Below are 25354 nucleotides of genomic sequence, written 5' to 3'. Positions count from 1 at the left end.
TTTCGAGAGAGGCAGCGACCACACTACTGGTCATCCGCCGTTACCGTTGTTCTCGATAGTTTTCTCGGAAGGAACGATGGTATTTTTCCCGGTCGTGATAATGCACGGATGCACACTTCAAATTCTGATCAAACGGAGTGCGCATCTGGGTAATTTATCCGTGGTCCGCACTGCCGCACTTGGGTTTGGACTCGCACTCCAAGATGGAGGCATGCTCGCTATGCGCACTCGGAGCATGGAAGTATGCGGGTTTGGGACACAGCCTGCGTCTCTATTATGCTTCCATACAGGGTTGGGGGTTAGGGTTAAAAAAAAACAAAGTCTTCTTATCTCAATATCGTATCTTAAAAACAACTTGTCCGTTGTAGTCTGTTCCTGTCCTGTTTAGTGGCCGATCCAAACCAGACAGTGATGGATGTGCAGAGAACAGACTCAATGACTGCAGTGTAAAACTGGATCAGCAGGTCCTGAGGCAGGTTGTTTTCCTGAGCTGGCGCAGGAAGTACATCCTCTGCTGGGCCTTTTTGATGATTGTGTTGATGTTAGACTCCCACTTCAGATCCCGGGAGGTTGTAGATCCCAGAAACCTGAAGGATTCCTCAGCCAACACAGTGCTGTTGAGTATGGTGAGAGGGGGCAGCAATGGGGGGCTCCTCCTGAAGTCCACTGTCATCTCCACAGTTTTGAGCGTGTTCAGCTCCAGGTTGCTGCGACCGCACCAGATGTTAGTTTGTTTGATTTCAACGCTAAGTTAACTAAATGTTTTGCTTCGCTTCTATTCGATTTGCCGTGAAAGCAAATTGAAAAAGAAGAAATAACCGGAAATCGTACTACTATGTGGACTTGCGCTAAAACAAATAGGTCTTTGTTTCTAACGTTAGACATTCAAAATGAAATAACTAATCGAAAAATGAACTCAACACAATTAATTTTTTTGTGTGTGGTCGTAGTACATTTGAAACGTTTGTTTGTTTGATTCAGGATAATTACGCACCAATTCAATCAAAAACAGCGGTGGCCCAACACCTTATTAGGTATTTACCTTGGAGCTTTCTGTTCGTTACCTGTGTGTGAGACTAAGGATACAACAGGATAGAAAAGCAGAAACAAAACAGCTTTTGTCGCGCGAAACATTGCTCCCCCGTGAAATTTTACACGGGGTGTCTTCTGCATCTCACCTTCACGTCATTTTAGGCAGTTCTTGCCGGTGCCCGTGTGAAATGACACCACGAAGTGAACGTACTTTAAAAAAAAGTAGCCTACTTTAATTATTTTTTATTTTTCGCCGACACAGAGACGTAGTATTGTTTTCTATGCCTCTCATCATGACAGCATGTTAGCTAACCAGCACACTGTAGAGCTGATATTATAAAGAAATTTATCAGATTTAGAGATTGCTAAATGAGCTAGCTAACTAACGTTAGCTGCGGGGATATAGAGCAGGCTAGCTGGCTTTTAGTGTTGAAAAGAGTCATCTAAAATCAAAAAATGTTTTAGTCAAAACTTGCTTCCTTTTGGGTTGTTGCAAAATTTTGGGAATAAACATAAAGGTCACATTAATGGAAATGGGAGCACGTTTGAGACTGCAATGGAATATAACGGTCGTTAGTAGTACAGCAGCTCAGTGTTAACCACTACACGTTATTACACATTGGATGATCTTCAGGTTTGTCTATACGATGGCAAAGCCTAGTTTATGTTGCTTCCTTCGTTTTGTCTGGTAGTGTAAGGTTATTTTGTGTGTATAAAATCAAGCATACAGCCATGCGATCTCCATGGACAAACATTGGCAGTAGAATGGGTCGTACTGAAGAGCTCAGTGAATTTCACCGAGCCACTGTCATAGGATGCCACCTTTCCAACAAGTCAGTTTGTCAGATTTCTGCCCTGCTAGAGCTGCTCCGGTCAACTGTAAGTGCTGTTATTGTGAAGTGGAAAAATCTGGGAGCAACAACAGCTAGAACAACGGCTGAGCTCAGCCGCAAAGCGGTACGGCAATCAAGCTCACAGAACGGGACTGCCAAGTGCTGAAGTGTGTTACGTGTAAAAATCATCTGTCCTCGGTTGCAACACTCACTGCCAAGTTTCAGACTGCCTCTGGAAGCAACGTCAGCACAACTGTTTGTTGGGAGCTTCATACAATGGGTTTCCATGGCAGCTGCACACAAGCCTAAGATCACCACAGGAAACACCAAGCGTCGGCTGTAGTGGTGTAAAGCAAACCGCCACTGGACTCTTGAGTAGTGGAAATGCGTTCTCTGGAGTGATGAATCACACTTCACTGACTGGCAGTCTGCTGGATGAATTGGGTTTGGCGAATGCCAGGGGAACACTACCCGCCCAAATGCATGGTGCCAACTGTAAAGTTTGACGGAGCAGGAAAAATGGTCTGGGGCTGCTTATCATGGTTTGGGCTAGGCCCCTTAGTTCCAGTGAAGGTAAATCTTAATACTACATCATATAATGGCATCCTAGGGAACTGTGTGCTTCCAACTTCATGGCAACAATTTTGTGAAGGCCCTTTCCTGTTTCAGCATGACAATGCTCCTGCGTACAAAGTGAGGTCCATAAAGAAATGGTTTGCCCTTTTTTTGTGGAAGAACTTGACTGGCCTTCACTGAGCCCCGACCACAACCCCTTGGAACACCTTTGGGATGAATTGGAATGCCGACTGCGAGCCAGGCCTTATCGCCCAACACCTTGTGGCTGAATGGAAGCAAATTTCCACAGCCATGCTCCAAAATCTAGTGGAGAGCCTTCCCAGAAGATTGGAGGTTGTTATAGCAGCAAAAGGGGGGATCAACTCCACATTAATGTCGATGGTTTTGGAATGAGATGCTCAACAAGCACATATGGGTGTGATGGTAGGGTGTGTACATACTTTCGGCCATGTAGTGTACAGTATATGGAACTGCATTTCACTATTAGAAAATATATATAAAATATATTGTGCCAGCTATTACAAACAGGTTTTTATATTTTAAACAATGCACATGTTTTTTTTAGGCCGCTGAATAAAATAAAGTTGCTTTGAGATGTTAATGCAAAATAACAATTAATGAAGTTTCCACTCCTGGCTAGGGGGCTACTGTAAATCCATCGGAGTCCCCTATGTCAACAACTTTGACCTGTTCTGGGCAAGGTCTTCTCTTCTCAAGCGAGATGGTCTCCACCCAAACAGGACGGGGGCCCAGTTGCTGTCAGACAACATAAACACCTGCCTCAGACATTGATGTTTTTATACGGTAGGAAATAATTCCTCTGGACTACTGTCTTCTACTGTTTATTCTATTAGTACTATCATCTCCTAATGTAATAATAAAATAGACAGCAATAGACCACTTCTAGGATCTAATAAGAACAACTTAATATCAGTTTCTTTGAAAAGTAAACTGATTCAAAGTAACAGCCCAGAGACATCGAGTATGGCACTTTTTAATGTACATCCACTTTCTTATTAATAACCTTATTACGGAGCGCAAACTGGACTGTATGTTTTTAACCGAATCCTGGCTCAGCACTGACGGACCAGCCGCTCTTATTGAGGCTTCTCCCCCAAACTATTGTTCCTCCCACTCCTGTAGACAAGGGAAAAAGGGCGGTGGGACCGCGACGATACTCTCAGCTGCTCTTGCCAGCAGGGGCATATCTTTGGGAGACTTTTGTTCATTTGAGCATCATGCCATTATGCTCAGGTGTCAGCCTCCTGTGCTGGCAGTAACTTTATACAGGTCTCCCAAGCAATGCCCCCTCTTCCTAGCCGACTTTGCAGAATTCTTATCTATTATCCACAGTAATCATGATAAAAGCATTATCATAGGTGATTTTAGCCTCCACGTGGATAATAAGTCTGATTCCAAAGCCATGGAATTTATAAATATTCTGAGTTATATGGATTTTACTGATTGTGTCACTGGACCCACCCATAGCCACGGCCACACCTTAGATCTGGTGATAACACATGGACTTACTGTTGATGTATCCTCTATTGTTGATATGGCTATGTCTGATCATTATTGTGTATTCTTTTCGGTTATAGCCTGCACAGCACAGAAAAATACAGAACGCCTTGTTAAAAAACGGTGTCTGACCCCTGAGGTTGCTGCAAATTTCATGACCCGTTTAGAAAGTATACCAGCAGTTATTCTACCCTCCTCATGTGATGATCTGGTAAATCACCTAATTACCAAACTAAGGACAACTATTGACACTGTTGTCCCTGGCAAACAAAAAAAGGCCACCCCCAAACAGAGAGCCCCCTGGAAAAATGATGAAATGACTAAATTAAAGAGAAATTGTCATGTATCAGAACAAAAATGGAGAAAGTCTAAATTACATGTCCACCATGACATTTTCCGCGTGCATCTTGGCGTGTACAATAAGGCAATCAGAAATTCTAGACAAGCTCATTTCTCCAAACTGATCAGTGATAATCAGAACAATCCAAAAATCCTGTTCTCAACAATTGACCGTCTGATTAACCCTGTCCCCTTAGACTCTGGCGATCTTTTGTCCACATCCAGATGTGAAGAGTTTGCAGCATACTTCAGGGATAAGATAACCACCATCAGGTCTGGTATTGCTCAGCTAAGGAGTGATACCTTAGAATCCCCTGCCTCACTATGTGAGGTAACCCTAGAGTCTTTTGCCCTGGTTGACGCTGAAATGCTTATGAAGGTAGTATCACAGCTTGAGCCCTCCACTCGCCCTCTCGATCCTATCCCCACCACCATTTTTAAAACCATTTTTAACTGTTTATCAGATGAGATCCAAGCTACCATTAACTATTATTTATATACAGGTGTTTGTCCAACCACACTTAAGACTGCTGTGGTGAAACCCCTCCTGAAGAAAAACAACCTTGACTCATCAGTCCTCAGCAATTTTAGACCAATTTCCAATATTCCTTTTTTTAAGCAAAATTTTAGAGAAATTAGTTTTTAAGCAGTTAAATTATTTTCTTACCTCAAACTGCATTTTTGAAAAATTTCAGTCAGGCTTTCGGGCCCATCACAGAACAGAAACGGCCTTGGTAAAGGTTGTGAACGATCTTAGAATCAACTTGGACACCAAAAAACTCTCAGTTCTTGTTCTCCTTGACCTGAGTGCAGCTTTTGATACGGTCGACCACAGTATTCTCATAGACAGACTACATAAATGTGTTGGCCTCTCTGGCACGGTTCTTAACTGGTTTACATCTTACCTCACAGGTAGACAATTTTTTGTTGCCCTCGATGAACACTCCTCTAAGAACCATGACATCAACTGTGGCATACCACAAGGCTTGATCCTAGGTCCAGTCCTTTTCAGTCTGCATATGCTGCCGCTTGGCAGTATCCTCAGGAGACATGGCATCAATTTTCACAGTTACGCTGATGACACTCAACTCTATATTGCTGTGTCTCCTGATGACACAAGCCCTATTGATGCCCTCCATAAGTGTATTTTAGACATTAATGCTTGGATGGCTCAGAACTTCCTTCAGCTCAACCAGGGCAAAACAGAGGCACTCGTCATTGGAGCAGTGGCACAGAGAGAGAAACTGACCTCTAAATTGAAGTCACTGGCACCAGGCTTAAAACCTAGGTGTCATCATAGATTCTAATTTAATTTTCGATGCCCACATCAGGAATGTGACCAAATCTGCCTTTTGTCACTTAACAAAAATTGCCAGAGTGAGTCCGTTTCTCTCCCAGGCCAATACTGAGAGACTAGCGCACGCTTTTATCACTAGTAGGCTGGACTATTGTAATGCTCTCCTTTCTGGTATAGCAAAAACAGCCATAGATCAACTCCAACTTATACAAAATTCAGCTGCTCGTGTGTTGACCAGAACCAGAAGGAGAGCACACATTACACCTGTTTTAAAATCACTACACTGGCTACCTGTTAGTTTTAGAATTGATTTTAAGATTCTTTTATTGGTCTACAAATCACTAAATGGTCTCGCTCCCGACTACATGTCTGAGATGGTTTTAAGATACGTACTGTTGGGAAACAGACAGTTTTGTGTATTCTAAATCCCAGTTTGTGTATTGTAAGTCCCGGAGGAAGGGCCACCCCCATGACCATATATGGGCCTCCATTCCTGTCGGTTTCAAAGGTTTCCCCTCCTGGGAATTTCCACTGGGACCCCCCGGGGGGAGGGGGGGGGGTGGGTTTGGGGACTAGCTGAGTTGTTCCCGTAGCCGGCTGCGTAATAAATCTTCCTGTTTTTACTACGAACTTCTGATCTGCTTCTTCCTGGGATAATGGTCATTTTACTTGTTTTTGGTAACATCTTGAATTACCAACAGATCCCTCAGGCCCTCAGGTAGTTGTCTCTTGGTTGTTCCAAGGGTCCGGTCTAAGACCCGTGGCGAGGCTGCTTTTAGCCATTATGGCGCATCACATCTATTTAGCCTGGCTTTTATCTCGAATTGCAGTTTTACTGTTATTTCTCATTTTATTATTAGTTTTACTATACTAGATTTTATTTATTCATTCTCATGTTTTTTATTTAAACTCATGTCCTTTTTAAACTTACTCGTATTTCCACTTTGTATGTTCAGCACTTGGAGTTGCATTTGATATATGACTTGTGCTATATAAATAAAGTTTGATTTCAACGTTTTGTGATTATGCACTTGTTCGACGGTCCCTACATCCCTCCTCTTCTGGAAGCAGTTGGTGATGTTTTCTGTGTCTCGTTGTAGTTTTTTCTTTGAATTTTGAGCCAAAAGCTGTGCTATAAAACATAACAGCTGTGAAACGTGTGCTTCTTTAGGTTTTATTGAAATTTGACACCCTCGCCGATGTCTGAATATTGAATACCTAATGTAATCTCTATGGTTTACGGTACACGCAGCCTACTTTTTTTACTTTCTCTTTCTACACTTGCACTTTACAAGAAATCACGTGATTAGAAATAGGCTACAGTGTTCCCCAAGCCGGCAGTCAGGTCTGAATATGATTTCCTGGATATGTTTTAGAAACTTTGCAATTTTGTTGGCATTATGCATTGGTCTGGGTAAGAGTTTCTCATTAATGGCAGTAAAGAAAGACCTTTGGCACTTCATGTTGATTGAGCTGTTTTACAACCAACTAAAAAAAAGGCTTTGTCACCTTGGTGTATATGTCCCAGCATTTCCTTTTTAAAAAAATAAGCTGTTGCACACACCGCTCTAAGAAGATTAGTAAAAGTAAAGGCAAAAAAAGTGTGAAGCAGAAGAATGACGATTTTACAAATTACTCGTACAAGAATCCGTACTGCTTAAATTTGAGTGTTCACAGGAAACTTTTGACAAAACTACGACTCCTGTTGCACATTCACAGTCTTGTGGGGCAGAGTGGTGCAGGGTGGGGGGGGGGGGGGGGGGGGGCGAGGCTACACAGATAAGAGCAGAGCAAAGGTAACATTACCACAGATAGTGCCAAAGCTGGACCTCCAAATGAAGCGAAACTCCGGGAATACGTTGTCTTATCTTACGTTTACAAGCATCAAAATTACACAGCAAACTGACACACTACGCCTTTTTAAGTATCAATGTGCTGAATGTGGAAAGCATTATAAATGTATAGGATAATTTAAATGTAAAGTTCATTCTCTAATTATCATGTTGGGATTTTGATCCCCACTAACCTCTTCGCACCATTGAGGGGTGTGGGGGGTGTTTGGCATCTGTGTGACAATTACACCACAGGGGGCAGTTGTGATGTTTTTTGTATCTACACATTATTTACAGTTGTATCAAGCATTTTCATGCCATTTTAGTAATTAGCGCCACGGTACATACACTACATGGCAAAAAGTATGTGGACACCTTCTCCCGATAGCTGTTGGCCCAGTGGTGAGAGGGGGCAAAGTGGACAATTGGCAGCACCTGTAATGCAGACTATTAAAGGGGCCTCAGCATTAATTCTCTCTCTCTCTCTTTCTTTCTTTATCCCTCTTCACATCAGGCTTTTTTTTATTGCCTGTAGGCTTGGAGTGGGCCATTTCGAGAGAGGCAGCGACCACACTACTGGTCATCTGCCGTTACCGTTGTTCTCGACAGTTCTCTTGGAAGGAACGATGGTATTTTTCCCGGTCGTGATAATGCACGGATGCACACTTCAAATTCTGATCAAACGGAGTGCGCATCCGGGTGCTTTATCCGCGCTCCGCACTACCGCACTTGGGTTTGGACTCGCACTCCAAGATGGAGGCATGCTCGCTATGCGCACTCGGAGCATGGAAGTATGCGGTTTGGGACACAGCCTGCGTCTCTTTTCTGCTTCCATGCGGGGTTAGGGGTTAGGGTTAAAAAAAACTAAGTCTGAGGGTTGAGCCAAGTTTACGGCTGTGTTCAGCAGGTTGATGAAAGGTTAGGACATGGGTTTGTTTTTCATTTTGGATGAGCCAAAATATTTTCTAGTAGCATTGGGTATCTATGACCATAAAAAGATGTACAATACATGATGATTTTTTCAGGGAGAACATTTTTCAAAAATGACCTCAAACATGACCGGGGGTTGGGGGGTGGGGGTGCAGCTGTCCACAGCATCGCCCCTAATCTCCACTACCACGGCAACCCGTAAATCTAAGAACAGCCAACCGGTGTTGTAGCCTTTCTCCTTATTCTCTGGGGCGGGGGCTGGGCGGAGGGTAACATTAATGAAAGGAACTGGACCCCTCTTGGAGACCAGGCCCTTTAAACAGACCTTCACCACTGTCAGACCACAGAACACATTCTGCTCATGTATGGCGAATACAGAATAATGTGGAGCTGTTACATTAATACTGCCTGTCATTGTCTCATTTTAATAAATTATTATGTACAGGTCGTGGAATTGTATTGTAAAATTTCATATGGACTAAAACTGCACATGATGTGTAAGACAGTGAAAGACTAATGCAATTTGTCGTGTGCTATATATCCAATACATACAAATATGGCACGTTGTTTTATAAACTGAAACGGGTTACCAGGGTTGAGACCATCTAATTTATGGGAATGGTGTTGAGTTAGAGGAACAGTTTTGAGTAGGTGGAACAGTGCCAGGGAAGAAGAACATTGTTGAATTGAAGGTACAGTGTTGTGTTAAACGAGCATTTCTGACTCACAGAAACACTAGAGATTTAAGAACAGTGTTGGGTTGGGGGATGTGTTGGGTTCAAACAGTGTTGGGTTGGGGGATGTATTGGGTCAGAGGAACTGTGTTGGGTTATAACAGTGTTGGGTTAGAGGAGGAGTACTGAGGAACAGCAGGTTGTCAGAAACATCAACAGGTAAAATAAGAGATTACCAGAATACAACCAGTCACTGATATCTGTTCTAAACCACCGCAAAGACAGAGAACAGAACTCAACACAACTAATTTTTTTGTGTGGTCGTATTATAGTTTAGATGTTTTTTGTTTGTTGGGATTCAGGATAGTGACATACCAATTCAATCAAAAACAGTGGTAGCTCAACACCTTTTCAGGTATTTACCTTGGAGCATTCTGTTCGTTACCTGTGTGTGAGACTAAGGATACAACAGGATAGAAAAGCAGACAACAAAACAGCTTTTGTTGTGTGAAACTATGCCTCTATGCCTCTCATCATGACAGCATGTTAGCTAACCAGCACACTGTAGAACTGAGATTATTAAGAAATTGATCAGATTTAGAGATTGCTAAACGAGTTAGCTAACTAACGTTAGCTGCGGGAATATAGGGCGGGCTGGCTGTCGTTAGCTTGTTTTGGATGTAAGTGGGCTTACGTTAGCTGGCATACTAATATTACTCCAGGCTTTTGTACATTTTGCCTAGCTAGCTGACACCAGCACTGGCAATAACTGCCTAAAATGATGTAAAATTGAGGCGCAGAAGGTACCCTGTGCAAAATGTTGCATGACACCAACAGTAAATCTCTTGACCTCATGAACTTCTTCGAAACAAGTTTACACTGAAGTTTATTTATTTATTGACACATACTTATGTGACATTAATTCCATTATAGATATACTTATTTTGATTACACCGATTGCAAGATAGATACTTTTGGTAATACATGCTATATATTTTTTTTAGATACATTTTCTGTTCCTGTACAAGCAGTTTTCAGAATTTAAAAAATGTCACGTTACATGCATTGAACAATCAGGATGTTCCTCTAAATGTCTCTCCCCTCACAAACATCACTATTGTTGATTCAGAGAACTCAGCTAGCGCTTCCAGACAGGTATGGATGTCTGCCTTGGTGCCGTGCCAACTGAGCAGCGGCCAAAGTAGCTTTTGTCTGTCTTTGCACAAACAGCAGTGAGCCTCAGGCAGACAAAACAGAACTCAACACGGCATCTGTTACAAATTATGTTTTTACACTTTTTCCCGTTGTGTTCTAACAGTTTTCCACAAGTGGGACAGGCCCGCATATAGGGACAGTCCTTCACCTCTTTTACACTCTCAAATGAAATATATTGGCATGTCAGTAAGAGATCAAGGCCCTTGTCAGTACAGCCATCGTTGTCACATCGATCAACGCAGGGTCTCTTCCCTTTCCACTCCTTTAAGCACTGCCAGCAAAACTCGTACGTTCTTCCCATCCTGGTGCTGCAAATCCTGCATTCCACACTCAAATTGCCGGTGTCTTCTCTTTCTACAAACATCTTGCAGTCTGGACACTTGAGCAGGAGGAGACATTTAACACTTAAAAGAATACAAAGTTAGGTGAGGTATGTAATGTAACAGTATAGAAATTATTCTTGGAAAACTGTCAAGTATACTTATTACTGTTCAATTAGCCACTGCATGGAAATTCTCAATTCTCTTGAAAATTGTTCACATGATTTGAACAAGGTGACTTAAGTGGGGATATATATATGACAGATGCACACTTGGACTGGACGTTCACTGAAAAGATGTCCCATTTCAGAATTATGAGGCAGTACTGTTCTCTGTTCATATTATGTGAACAATTTTCAAAAGAATTGTGTAAAATCAGAAAACGTAAAGATAAAACGTTTTTAACCTTGCATGTAAATTGCACAATTAGCTGAGCAAACTCAACAAATGCTCGTAATTTAGTCTACATGTGTTTTTACAGTGTTTTATAAAAGAGCGTCATTTGACATGGGTAATGCAAGCCTTTTTGTCATGGTCCTGTGTTTCTGTCTGCGTTTTCCCTGTTGGGCCGCCAGATGGCGGCACTTCTGTTTTGTGTCCTGCTCCCCCTGTGTTAATTGTATGATTGTTTCCAATTGTCTAATCATTGTTTTCTGGCTGTCTCGTTTTCCCTTCCCCTTCCGTGGCCTGATTGTTCATGGTGCCCTCCTGTGTCTCGTCAGTGTGTTCTATTTAAGTTGCCCTCTTGCTTGACTCAGGTGCTGGATTCTTGCGGTATGTCTGGTTGTTCTGTGCTCCCCTCCTCAAATCTGCTCCATGCGTTCCTGTCTATGTTCTGGTTTCCTTGTGTTTGTTTCCACTTGTGTTCTCTCCTGAATGTATGTATTCTGCCCGCTTTGGTTCCGCTTGTGCCTTGTGTGTTTTCTGTCCTGCCAGTGTTCCGCCCTGCCTGTGTTCTGTTTTTTTTTTTTAGGTTCTTAAGTATCTTTTTGTGTTTGTGGTTTTGGCCCTTGTGGCCTTTTTGTTTGTTCCCTGTTGATTTGGTAAAGTCTTTGTTTCCCTTCATTTGGAGTTTTGTGTTTTTGACCTCTGCGTTTGGGTCCAACCCCCCCACGCATCCTGACACACTTTTTGTGAGAAGTTAAGGGGTACATACAGCCCTATAGACTGCAAGCCGTATTTCCAAGAACTTGCTCAAAATGGCGTTGCTCCTCGGGGGTTTAGCAGGGCGAACTTGCGCACCACATGATAGGGCAGCTCTGCATCACATGAATTGTTTCCTTTAGGGGCAGGGCATGTGAATGTGGTTTTTCCCTGGAAAGCAGCAGAATGCCCAGTCAGTGTTGGATCTATATCCACTCCAAAAATGAACCACCTTAAATTGTGAACTATTTCAATTTTTTTTTTAAGTGAAGTGAGAATATGGAAATTTACATGGGAATCTCTTGCAATTAATATTCTGACAAAACTGCCTGTTTTGAGACATATGTATACATATGTATAACAACTATACTACACATACACTGTTGTGAGATACATTCTCAAAAGAGAAATGAAGCAGTAGTCCAAGCAAAAAACTGAACACCAACATGTAGATCAGGAGGGTGAGATGATGCACTAGGCCTCCAGGTTGAATTATAGAGGGGACCAATACAAATAAACAAACACACAGTTCCAAACACACTCACAGCACACTGCCAAGAGTATTAGGCGACCTGTGATTTAAAGAAAAAAAAAATCAGTTCAATTTAAACATTTATTGAATAGCAGACCAATGTACAAATGTTTTATTCAATTTCGATCCACAATAACACACAAAGTTTTATGGCATAAGTAATCTCAGACAATACTTTGCTCAAAACAGCTGCTTTTGGCTTTAATTACTCCTAGACAAACTCTTGGAAGTCCATCCAATCTTTATTCAAATTAGGAGGTGGAGTGGTTGGAGGGAGGTGGAGGGGAAGTTAAATTGACTGAAACTTTAAGTTTAAAACCACAGATAGCCAAACACCTTTGCCCTGTAGTGTAAGTGAAATAGGCACTAAAGCTGCAAGAAATATGACAAAGAATGAATTGTCTTGTGTGGGTCTGCTTTTCAATAAATGCACTTAAATGAACTGAATTCTATATCTAAAGTTAAAAAAAAAAACACAGGTGGCCTATTATCACCCACCACCCACGAAACACACACACACACACACACAGGCAATCACTATACAAACATATTCTGCCACAGTTTAATGTATCACTTGAATGTTTTACCATTTCCAGTTGTACTTTACAATACTTCGTCATGGATTCTGGCCTGACGGCATGACCACAAGGCAGCCCGAAGAATGCTCAGGTCATCATCCAGATCTGAGAGAATGGCAAAGCCAAAATGAACCACTCTTAAAATATTTAAAAGTAAAGATGATGCAATATCACATTTTAATTAATTTTTGTCTGTATTTTAACAGAATTACTCAACACACCTGTGTAGCACCCTAGCTGAATAATGGAAAACTCTCAGGAACTGATGGTTTGTGAAACTTTTAATTCCTTTGATAAAACACTGTAAGAGCTAAGGAAAACAAAGACGCTAACAATGTGATACAATTTCCATAAGCACACTTTAGACACATACTAGGCTATAGCATTAACAAACAATCACAATATATACACACAAAAGGACACAAATACAGTAGTTCTACTCATCCAGTCCATAACAGTGATGGAATAGGATCAATGGGATCAAAAAATGGCCCTGGTATTTTCAAACCCAACACCAACCCTTCGCTAAGCCCCACCCCCCCCCCGGTTACGCCTGCTATGTCTGTCAAGCTTTCTGTGTCCAACAAAGCTATCAAGGTATACTCAACCTTGAACGCATGTGAACTAGCAAAGGAAATATTTAACTAGTCATTTTCTGAAAAATGGATCTTCGTTTTCAGAGAGAAGCGGACAGGAAGGTCTTTAATGGCTACATACAGAAGTCATGCTGACATGGCAGCGAAATAATATAAATGAACAATAAAGCCTACTGATCACAGTTCAAAAGTCAGGTCACCTCTTCACTTATGGACTGAAGCAGAAAACAATGAATTCCTCTGATAATGTGTTGTTTCCACCAATTTGTTGTATTGCGAAATCTCTTACATGGCTACACATATTTCAATTATACAAACCACAGACTTGCATTGATTATGTAGAGAAATGACACAGCTGTTATGAGAGTCACAAGATGGATCTGAGAGGGTGGGCTAACTTTTCTGTGGTGTAAAACGGCACATTTTCTTTTTATTGCATGGCGAATTTGGGCTCATGGAATAGCGAGATTGGGACCACAGACTGAATCAATACGAAGGCGGTACAGACGATCTATCAAGTCAATTCAAAAATACAAACAACAAATTAGTATAAATACAGTAATCCATTTTGGTGGTCAAGACAAGAAATTTCAAAATGGAACATGTTGATTCTTGGTGCATTTGCTTCTGAAAAAGTGGCGAGATTAGATGCAGCTACGCTATCTGTCCTTGGAGCAGACAGGTGTGCTTCATAATCTTTGAGGGGTTAATTTGTGCATGAGGTTTAGTATTATGTTTTATCCATATCCATTCTGGTTTTTTAAATGGGAAAAAAATCACATCCTCCTTCAAACTCTTTCGATAACGGGTACCACTTTGCAAGTTCCCCAAGCGCAGTTTGATCATAATCACAGTAAGCTAGCCAACCGCTAGCCTACAAGAAAAGAAAGCAAAGCTTGATGTTTGTAAATCAGCGATGTTAATTCATGCAGCACAGAGATTGGTAAAACCCCAAAGTAGATCAGCTATCACTACCAAGCAGGGTGAAATCTCATCAATATATATTCAAATACACATGATTATACACGAATGCACTTAACAACCTGGTTAAACAGGTAAACAATCATCAGCACAATTTACCTGTTTTTCAAACTCTTGAAGTCAGATATTTTTCTTTGTCCATTAGTCACATGGTTATGAAATGTGTTAGTGAAACATGATTGCCATGTGTGTACAAATCATCTATTCTTAAAATTTTCCTCTCTGTAAATCTGAAACATCATCTCTTTTGGTCTTGTCTTCTACAATACCAACTGACCATATGTACACAAATTGTAGAACATGAATATCGAGTCACATACCAAACAAACAGGTATAGCATAACAAACAATTTATGAAAGACAGGTGCAAAACAAAAAGACAATCTGTAGGTAGCATGCAGTAGTGGCAGCTGGCTAGTCAGCTAGCCACCACAACTTGTTTATAGTTAATGTGTATTTGTGTGTTACTTCTTGTGTGTTCTCGTGCAGCCAGTCCAGGACTGAACAGTTAGTCAACCGGTTATGTGCCATGGAGATTGCACAGCTGATTTGCATAAGGGGCACATATTGTGTATTAGAAGAGCATGTCTGACCCTCACGGCCAGTTCCTGAAGTCGTGTTGGCCAGTTAATTTCAATCCCTTGTTGGTTTTTAAGTTTTCTTTGCTTTGCATGTTAGTTTTTTACGATTGCTTTGACTCATTTTGCACAGCAGAATTTCAATGCACAAAACTCAAAATGCTAAGTGCCAAACTGACTTTCAAAATTCATACTCTAATACACTACATCCTATGCTGACATACAAAGTGTGAACTGTTACTACAAAGTGCCAAACTCTAAACTATATGCTCCATTCTCAGAATACAGCCACCTAATATCACAACAATGTTCAAATGCTTATTACTACAAATGCAAATCACTAAATCAATTCAACAGGTGTTTGTAGTCATGTCTCAGTACTTCCAACAACCTTGCCCAGGTGAGTAGCATTGCAACACAATTGATAAGCTCATCACCACTACATAAAAGGCTGCTTAGAAATGGCAGTTTCTGACAACATGGAGCAGGTCGGTGAGGTTGAGGTTGGTAAAGAAGGACAGGGTCGTGGACGGGGTCACGGTCGTGGCCAAGAAGGCAGAAGAGCAGTTGTGTCAAATGAAATTAGAGCCACTATTGTCGACCATGTGGTAAACAGAGGTCTAACACTGGCTGAAGCTGGGAGGGTTGTGCAGCCAAACCTGAAAAGGTCAACTGTGGCATCCATAACAAGACTTTTTAAGAGATAATCGGTAAGTCAATATGTGTAATTTACTGTACAGTCACTGTATATTGAAATTACAGTAACTGTAAAATTGATATTGCTGTCTGTGTTACAGTATATTTCATAAATACAAAATGTGAATTATCTTTGTTGTAATTGTTATCTTTACTGTACTTTAGAACTGAAGAAGCACCACCAGGTGGAGGACGTGGCCGTCTTCTCTCTGCCCAGCAGGAGAGGGCGCTAGTAGGCATGGCGGTTCAAAGAAATAACATACGGATCAAGGAAATCCAAAAAAACATTCTGGCAGATAACGGAATCTTCCAAAACATCCACTCAATCAACCTAACAACAATTGGGTGAATTTTGAAACCGCACCAAATCACAATGAAACAAATTTACTTGGTGCCTTTCCAAAGGAATGAAGATAGAGTGAAGGCTTTGAGGGTGGAATATGTTTAGGTATGTGTACTGCAACGTTGCAATACTAAAGTAGCGAATACTTCAGCGACCCATCCTCCATAAATGTGTGGACTGGTTGACATTATGCCCTAGACATCACATAGGATTATGTACGTATGTGTGTGGGACTGCCCATTGGTCTCAAGGGCCGGATCTAGGAAAACTAGGCATGTGCCTAAGGTCCAATTTTGCCAGCAAATCAGCGCAAATATACAGCATATAGGTAATAGGTTCTGTACATGCCTAGTTTGCCTAGACCCGGCCCTGAGACCAATGGGCAGGCCCACACACATCCAACCATATATAGTCATTGTTGGTAACCCGTTGTATATAAGTGGAATAAACCCCTCTGGGCTGTCCCGGTTATTAGAAAATAATGTAGGCTACTTCGGTGGTAGTATGGGGTTACAGAAGAAATCATATGACAGATGGACCAACGACAACGTCGCTTTTTCATACGTCAGTGGGCTAATTAGCCTAATCTTCGCGGGACTTTAGACCCCGGTGGAAACGCAGACAACCATTGGCTGAAGGAACCTTTTAGTTCCTGGTAAAGTAGTTCCTGGTAGTAGTTTTGGTGGAAACGCGGCTATAGCCTACTTTTTAACTTTCTCTTTCAACACTTGAGCTTAACAAGAAATCACGTGATTAGAAGTAGGCGATAGTGTCTCCGTCTCGTACACGGCCAATAGAGCTTGTAAGTGTAAACGTCACCAAGCCACTCCCCTCGTTTTCCCGCAAATTTGTCAATGGGAAAATGAATAGGGCAATTTTCAATAAGCGATATTTTTAGTTACAAGTCGGGAACCAGTTAGCTATTGGTATGCGGTACTCATGACATATATGACTCATGAAATATAATATCAGCAGCACGATTGACCCATGAGAAGTACAAGGTACAACGTTGTGTACGTTTAGTACACTAAGGAACTACACATACCACTGTGCTCCCAACGCACGCTTATATCGTCACGTCTCAGATGTCCTTGCCCCCTTCTAGTTCTAGTGTCACTGAGTTTGAAATTAGTCTCGCATAGACAGATCCATCTACACAATTTGTTTTAGCGCCATTTCAATTGCAATTTTTAGATTTTTCCAATTTTAGAATTTTACAACTTTTAGATTTTTCCAATTTTATATCTGCTTATTTGCATTTTCTTGTTATTTCGTCAGCTAGTAGTAGTAGCTAACTAGGTTAGTTTCTAGTTAGCTGGGTGTTCGCCAAGATGGTGCGGTGCTTTGCCCCAGGCTGCAACCACGAATCTGATGTGGACGCCTGTTCCTTCTTCCGATTTCCAACGCACAAGGAGCAGAAGCGAATTTGGACTAGACTTGTACGGTAAGTGAACACTAAATTTATCGTTTTACTAGCGCCAATTGGACCACCTAGAACAATCAGACATTTCCAACAGTGTATATTTATTTATTTTGAAAACTGCTCAAGTATGCTTTGCTAAGAAACTAAAACTGCCACTGCATTATCCTACATTCTGAATTCACATCACTGAAGTACACAAGTGCTGGACATAGATAACCAAATAAAACATATGTATATGCAGGAGAGTAAGGTCACTTTAGTAAATGCAATTGCTATGGTGACACAATGAAATGTGAAATATCTGTGTTATGTAGGCTAATGTTAGGATAATGACTTTTCTATTCGGTCGCTGTGATGCAGTTTTATATGGAAGATTGTCAGTGACTTTATGAAATCTAAAGTTTAAACCGGCTCGTTAAGTGAAAAATTGGCATCATAACAGACGGTAGAAAAATTGTACTGGACAAGGCAATATTTTGTGTATTTACAGCAGACATTGATACGTGAAGAAATGTTTATTATCAACACTGTTCATTAAGCAGACAATTAATGATTTTGACAATGTGTTCAAGTATTGCACAGTATGTCTAATATTTTTTATTTTTTGTTTGTTGGTCTGCATGTTTTCAATTAGACGAGCTGACAGGAGGCCCAGCAGCAGCTCAAGACTTTGCAGCTGTCACTTTCCAAAGGGCAAGGAGAAGGGACCTCTTTGGTTTCCTTGGCATGGTACTCCAATACATTACATTACATTACAGGCATTTGGCAGACGCTCTTATCCAGAGCGACGTACAACAAAGTGTATAACCATAACCAGGAACAAGTGTGACGAAACCCCTAGAGAGAAGTACCGGTCCAAGTGCAGGGAACAACCGCATAGTTCAACTTGGACCCTGAAGGTTAAACTGATTAACACTAACACAACGAGAACGGCAACAACGCAATCTATGGAAAAAATACAAGTGAGGCTTGCGAAGTCGGCAGTGGTTCAGGTGATGCTCCTGAAAAGGGCAGCAATTTCAGTGAGGCTCGCGAAGTCGGCAGTGGTTCAAGTGATGCTCCTGAAAAGGGCAGCAATTTCAGTGAGGCTCGCGAAGTCGGCAGCGGTTCAAGTGATGCTCCTGAAAAGGGCAGCAATTTCAGTGAGGCTCGCGAAGTCGGAAGTGGTTCAAGTGATCCCCCTTCAAAGGTATTTTCTCATGAAGTTCAAGCCATCATTGAAGAGAGTGAGGTTACTGATGCACAAGCCAAGCTCCAGTCTCTAGATGAGAAGATGCAGTACTGTAGGCAACGGTATTCTGCTTCCCAGTTGTCCGAAACGGTTATTAGAGTAGAGACAGGATTGCCAGACAAAAGAGCCTTACAGGCTCTTGTGGGAATTTGTGGCGCGCTATCAGGACACAATAACTTACTACAGTGGGTGGAGGGTAGAATGTCTGTCATTAGAAGACCAGATATTCATGACATTAATTAAGCTCAGACAGAACTACCCGTCTGTTCATCTGGGGGAGTTATTCAAGTGCAGCACAGCCACAGTGAGTAATATTGTGTCTACATTCACTCAAACACTCCATGAATTGCTATTTAAAGGGGTAATTAATGTGGTCCCAAGTCGGAAGAAAAATCAGACCAGTATGCCAGCTTCTTTCCACTCCTTCCAAAACTGCAGGATGATCATTGATTGTACTGACATAAAGATTGAGGCTCCAAGTCAGATGGACAAGAACAGAGCAACGTATTCATCATACAGGGGGATGAACTCTTTTAAACTATTACTAGGAGTAGCACCAAATGGTGTCATTACATACTGCAGCGATCTGTACCCTGGGTCAACATCAGACAAGGCCATCGTAGAAAAATCGGGCATTCTAGAACACTTCCAGTCAGGTGACTTAATCCTGGCTGATAAAGGTTTTTTAATCAGAGATATTTTGCCACAAGGAGTTAGCCTCAACATCCCACCCTTTTTGAACCACGGAAAGCTATCAGAGAGTGAGGTCAAGATCTGCCATGATATAGCAAAGAATCGAATTCATGTCGAGCGAGCAAATGCTCGTTTGAAAATGTTTAAAATTCTGCATAACCTGCCACATCAAATGCGCAGTTATGCGGATGTGGTGGTACAAGTTTGCTGTGCCCTATTTAATTTACAGAATCCCTTGATCAAGGAAGTGGATGTTGATTAAAGGGGCTTTTGTGTGCACCCCAGAGCGTTTTAGGTTGCTTGCTTCAATATTTAGATATTTGATACCCGTGTAAGCAAAACCACCCCCCCATCCAATAGAAGTACGTTCAGCATCAGACTTCACGTTCGTCTCATTGTAAACACATGTCCCTGCTTCTCATGACTGATATTGTCCTTCTAATGAATGTGTCGCCCTTCATTTTTCGATTAGTTATTTCATTATGTTAATATTTTACGCTGTTTTATTGCTTTCCTTTACAAATGTAGGAAGTAGACCCAGGCAGTTTAGTGTCGAACGTGAGGATGCATATCATTGCATATCATTGTGCAACTTCTGATGTGGGCATACCTGCAGACGATAGAGGGTATGCACTGACGTCACTTTCCCACCGGAATATTCCTCCTCAGTCGGACTGAGTGGCAAAACATGCTGCAACATGGCTCCCTTTAGTAGGGAAAACTGCGAAACCGGGAGTAAAACAAACGATTATCTGCTTAAATTAAAGGCAGTTGGACTCGACAGTGATCCGTTACCAGCATACAAAAGCCTTGATGCTTGGTCGTACTTCAAGGCGGGATGTGTTTTTTGTGTTCTCGTGGCATTCAATGCTGCCATTCAGTAAGTTAGTCTTTCTGCCAAGTTAGTCTTTCTGCCAGTGGGTGTAACCGCAGTGATTCTGCCTACTTGTGACATCAAGTGCATACCCTCTATAACATTACTACTATGTGGACTTGCACAAAAAAAAATCGGTCTTTGTTTCTAATGTTAGACATGTAAAATGAAGTAACTAATTGAAAAATGAAAGGCGACACATCATTACAAGGACAATATCGCTCACACATGGACGACCTGAGAGGGACGTTTGGTAGGACGCATTTAGTAGGACGAATGCGCAGGTGCATCTCCCAAAATCACCACTTCGAACGGTAAGATTTTTAAGCACAGCTTTATCGCTTAATGTTACTTTAGCTAACCCTAACATGTTAGCGTTTCGCCTACTTTAGTTAACCTAGTTAGCGCGTATCACCGATACACATATGTGGACATACGGAGGACAACAAATAACGTCACAGAGGTGAGGACATGCCATAGCTAGCTAGCTACCCCCTACCAGAGGCACATACGAACTCTAGAGGCCTTCCACATCCGCTGCCTCCAAAGGATCCTGGGTGTGTCCTGGGAAGACAGGGTGCCCTATGTGGCAATCCACGACCGGATCCACACACCCAGCATTGCAGTGTTCCTTGCGCAAAGACATTTGCGTTGGGTTGGGCGTGTGATCCGCATGCCTGCCCTCTGCCTTCCTTGACAGATCCTCTATGGTCAGCTCTTGGATGGTCATAGGTCTGCTGGGAGCCAGAAAAAGCGTTTCATGGATCAACTAAAAATCCTCTTGAAGAAGTGCAACATCAAACCACTAGCACTAGAGTCCCTGGCTGCTGGTTAATTAATTTGGAGCAACGTCATCAATATCGATGGACTGCCATAAGTAAAGTAAGCCAGCTAGCTATATAGTTAGCCAAGTTTTACTCATGACACTTTGTACAGGTGCGCCGTAGGTCTAGACGGTTTCGTGCTTGTTATTGTGTGTGTGTGTCCAGTCAGCAGCGATTCAAGTGAGACTGGTGAAGTCGTACATTGTCATGATATTCTATTCTAAGTGGACTTCCCATAGTTTGCTGTTTTCAATAAATATAATAAATAAAGATATTTTTAAGTACTTGAACTGATGACGTGAACAAGAATGGGGCTCGATATACTAAAGACTCCAAAAGTAATTTGCAGTGTTTGAGCTAGATTGTGCCATTGGCCTACAGAAACCGCAAATCAGCATTTATATAAAATATTACCAAAATTGTTTCTATAAAAATGTTGGATCATTAGCTTCCCTGTGACCAGGTACTGACAGAAGACGCGACGAGAATGCTGACCCATTGTTTCCCAAAAAACTGATTATAAAAAAAGCCTTAAGGTGGAACATTAACTGATTGATAAAAATGATTAATATTTACAAATATACATGTCCAGCAGCCAGTCTGGGCAGCATGTGCTGCTTGAAGAAGCCCTCCAGTGCTGCAATGTTATCCTGCCAGGTGTCATCACGGGCTATTGAAAGAACTATGGCCTGCTTTGTGGTCCACACAACAAAGAAGCAGGTGGATCGGCCAGTTACGTGGAGTTGACCCTGCACTTGGTGCCAGTAGACATGACTCGTCTTCAGTGAGTATGCCCCCCCCTCTCGCTGAAGACAGAAATCTTTGTTGGCAACGGCCTCATCGATGGTCATGTTGCGTTCCCGGTAAGGGCACTTGACTTCAAGGAGTTCTTCCTTCCCAACAAGACCATCAGGGGAAGCTCCCAGGATCCCTGATCTTGTGAGCCAAAGGCCAGAGTCCTCTACTTTGAGCCCTGTTGCCTGTTCAAATGCTTTCACCCCCTCCTTTTCATTTGAGATGCCCCACTGAACAGAAAGGACTCCCGCAAGAGACTTCTCCAGGAGGATCCTGTCGACAAGCGCCGGGGACACATTCTTTGCCTTTATGACACTCCCAAATTTACTTGCCGTCAGTCTCCCTTTGCGGAAGTCGTGCCAGTGAGGGTTGTCCCGCTGGCCAATGGTGTACCTCTGCAAGTTGGTCACTTGCTGTTCAGTGAGGGTGAAAGCAGTATATATTGCCTCCTCCCCCGGATGGCCAAACTGCTGAAGAATCTGTGGCAGTGGCAATGACACAGACTCTACACTCTGTTCTTGGGGCTGCTCTTCAGGTTCAGGTGACAGCAGCCAGCCAATCCCACTAAATCTTCCTACCAACTGATCCCTCAGCCATGCCCGGTCCTCCTCAGTCACCTCCCTGCCGACAGCCTTGTATTCTCTAGGAGGATACAGGTCTTTTATAGACATTACTTCCTTCGTAGCAGAAGTTTTCTGCCATCGGCACTCCACGTCAGTAGGCCCAATGTTGTGCATTGCAAATATTGCCAGTGCTGCAGCATGACTGCACTTAAAGGACCCACGTGGGCATTCACATAGTGAAGAGGTGATTTTCTCACCATCCAGAGACCTGGCAATGAAAAATTGGTCTAATTGACACATTTTTTACTATTTATTAGAATTTTTTTATATTTCATCATATGCCATATTGGGGGTTATTCTTGAAACTTTACCACCTTGGTATATTTACCACCTCTTTTTTCAGATGAATGAAACAGGTAAATTCTAAATCAGCTAGTGTGCATGGTTTGGGTGCAACAAATAACTGTAAATAAGTTTTTTCATATTACTTAAAACATTCTGCAACACATGTTTTATAATAGTGTTGTGTGTAGTGTGATGACATTTTCAATTATTGGGGAAATATAACTCAAGAGGATGTTGGCATGGTTTGTACAATCTGCTAAATTGTAATGAACACCAAAAGCCTCTATGGCTCAGGTGAGAGAATGCAAGGGTGCAACTCGGAATGTATTGATGCACATCACAAGCAGACAGAAACAGATTTGTTACTATTAAGTGATATTGTTTATTTCACATCATAATTGTAAGGTCGTGATGACAACAGGACTTCCTTTCAGGGATCTACATAGTACAACCTAACCTAACTCACTTCAGACGTCATTTCAAATGGAATATAACGTCATATATATATATATATATCTATGTTGTAACGATATAGGGTTGAACAAGAACTTTTACAAAGTTCAAAGCACTAACGTTAATGCATAGCTTCCTAAATTACGATATCTAACGTGGCCATACGTTTCTGGCGGATGAGCACTAACTTAATTGAATATTGTTTGGAAATATATTTTTATTTTGGGGATCACAACAAGAATATAGCTAGCCAGCATGGTTTCGATAAATTACCGACAATATGTTTACACTGTACTGCCCTCTAGGGTTTTCAACACACTTTTCCCTGGTTACGGTTATACACTTTCTTGTATGTCGCTCTGGATAAGAGGGTCTGCCTACCTCAACTGCACCTGTCTTGTCTAAGTATGTGCAACTGCACTGTCATTCTGATTTTCAAAATGTGTGTATTCCTTTACAAGTGCTGTGAGAAGACTGAAAGTCTATGTTACACCGAAGCCTTGCGAAACGAAGTTTCGTTATATCGTGTAGGCCTACTGTGCAGCATATGGTTTGTAATGACAAATAAACCTGGCTTTGACAGCTAGCTAGCTAGCTACCTGCTGATCCAGCCCTTCCTAACGTTCACATTAGCTAACTTAACAAAAATATAAAAAAAGATAGCTAGCCACCGGTGTTGGGTGAAGTTGTCCCTAGCTGCTGGTCCAGAGTCAGTTATTTTCTTCCCCTACTAATGGTTAAAGTTAGGACCTGGGAAGGGAAATCTGATCCCAGACCAGCAGTTAGGGGCAACTTCACTGGAGCCTAGGCACCGCACTTGGCGGGTAGACTTACAAGCTCACGTGGTTGTGACGTATATCGTGCAACTTTGATTTTAGTGTAGTTCAGAACCACCAACACATCGTACATCCACAAAAATCCGTTATTTTTCCCTCCAGAGATTGAAATAAATAGAACCAAGCATATGCTACGGCAGAGAATGACGGTCCCAAAAAAACGTGAGAAATCTTTTATTTTTAATCGCTATAGATATTTTACAATCAATGATTTTTAAAAAGTCAATAGGATTTTAACATTGGGCTGTGACGTCACGAACCAGATGCCCCCTGGAGGCAATTTGACTTACAAGCTCAATGTCTATGAATAAATGCATGTTTTACTACTTGACAACACCAGAGTTCATTTGTGTTGGTGATTTAATTGTTTAACTGAACAAATGAAAACAAGGAGATTGTACCATTGAACATATTGGTATTATGTATAAATAAACACACACACACCAGGCCCGGCGTCAGGATGAAGTGACTGAGGGGGCAGTTAAAAATGGCGAGGGGGCTAATATTTTTATATAGCAAAACTGTAGGTTATCATCCTTCTATGCCTATTTCTGCATTTTTTTTTTCATCCTGCGGGTGGCAGTGCCGTTTTGACTAGATGCGAACAATTCCCTACCTTACCTTTTCCATGTGTTGGTGCGTCATGGCCATAATATGAAATACCAATATTTGGGGGAGATTGCCAGGTCACCACCTAAAATTGGTCTGGTGGTAGGTTTAATGAAAATCATTGATTTAACCATGCAATAGCATCTGAAAGGCTAAATAACAACAACACAAGACTACTGTTTCAAAATCAAATAATACATTTACTTCACAGCAGTGGTGAAGCCAGTATTAAACCTGAGTGTCCTCGCAAATTTAGGGAATCGGAGCACTCGAAACGTAGGTCTCCAAAACGCAGAATAATAGAATCCATGAACGATTTTAACCACTGACCTTGCTTGCCGCCGGGGTAACATCTTGTGCGGCAGGTGGAGCTAGCAGATTAAGTTCGGGCTCGACGATATCATTGCTGCTGCTGGGGGTACTGGCCTCGGCAGTGGTCTCTGCGGTGTTTTGTTTTTTCTTACAAAGCCATGTTCTGATATCCATTCTTATTCCTGAACTGCTTTTTGGCTAAGCAAACAAGCTACGTCACGCGATGGCTAAAATTGAACGAACTATTTAACAAGCAAGCTAGCTTGAGTGTTAACGGTTTTAACTTTTTTTAATCACATCGCGTAACCTACAGCGTGCCGTGAGGTTAAAATCTAATAAATAAATCTCTTGACATTACATTACATTACATTACAGGCATTTGGC

At 41.8% G+C, this 25354-nt stretch overlaps 2 long non-coding RNA genes across 3 annotated transcripts in view; one reads left to right on the top strand and one right to left on the bottom strand.

Annotated features, from left to right (window-relative positions):
- The first annotated feature begins 6558 nt into the window (after nt 1–6558).
- LOC135260580 (uncharacterized) overlaps nt 6559–25354 on the top strand; it is a 67091-nt gene continuing 48295 nt past the window's right edge. The window contains exon 1 of the long non-coding RNA XR_010331670.1: nt 6559–7233. This is a non-coding gene — a long non-coding RNA (uncharacterized LOC135260580). The remainder of the gene's footprint in view (nt 7234–25354) is intronic.
- Nucleotides 10398–25230, bottom strand: LOC135260581 (uncharacterized). 2 transcript variants are annotated; one of them, XR_010331672.1, is made up of 4 exons: nt 24989–25230; nt 12829–12924; nt 11723–11880; nt 10398–10625 (listed from the first exon to the last, which is right to left on the bottom strand). It is a non-coding gene; the product is annotated as an uncharacterized LOC135260581 (long non-coding RNA). The 2 variants fall into 2 exon arrangements; XR_010331671.1 differs by lacking the exon at nt 24989–25230 and having other exon boundaries at nt 12829–13315.

The sequence above is a fragment of the Anguilla rostrata genome, chromosome 8 (genome assembly GCF_018555375.3).
Source record: "Anguilla rostrata isolate EN2019 chromosome 8, ASM1855537v3, whole genome shotgun sequence".
NCBI lineage: Eukaryota > Metazoa > Chordata > Actinopteri > Anguilliformes > Anguillidae > Anguilla > Anguilla rostrata.
Note: the sequence above shows the minus strand (reverse complement) of the source record. Positions and strands in the feature narration are given on the sequence as shown.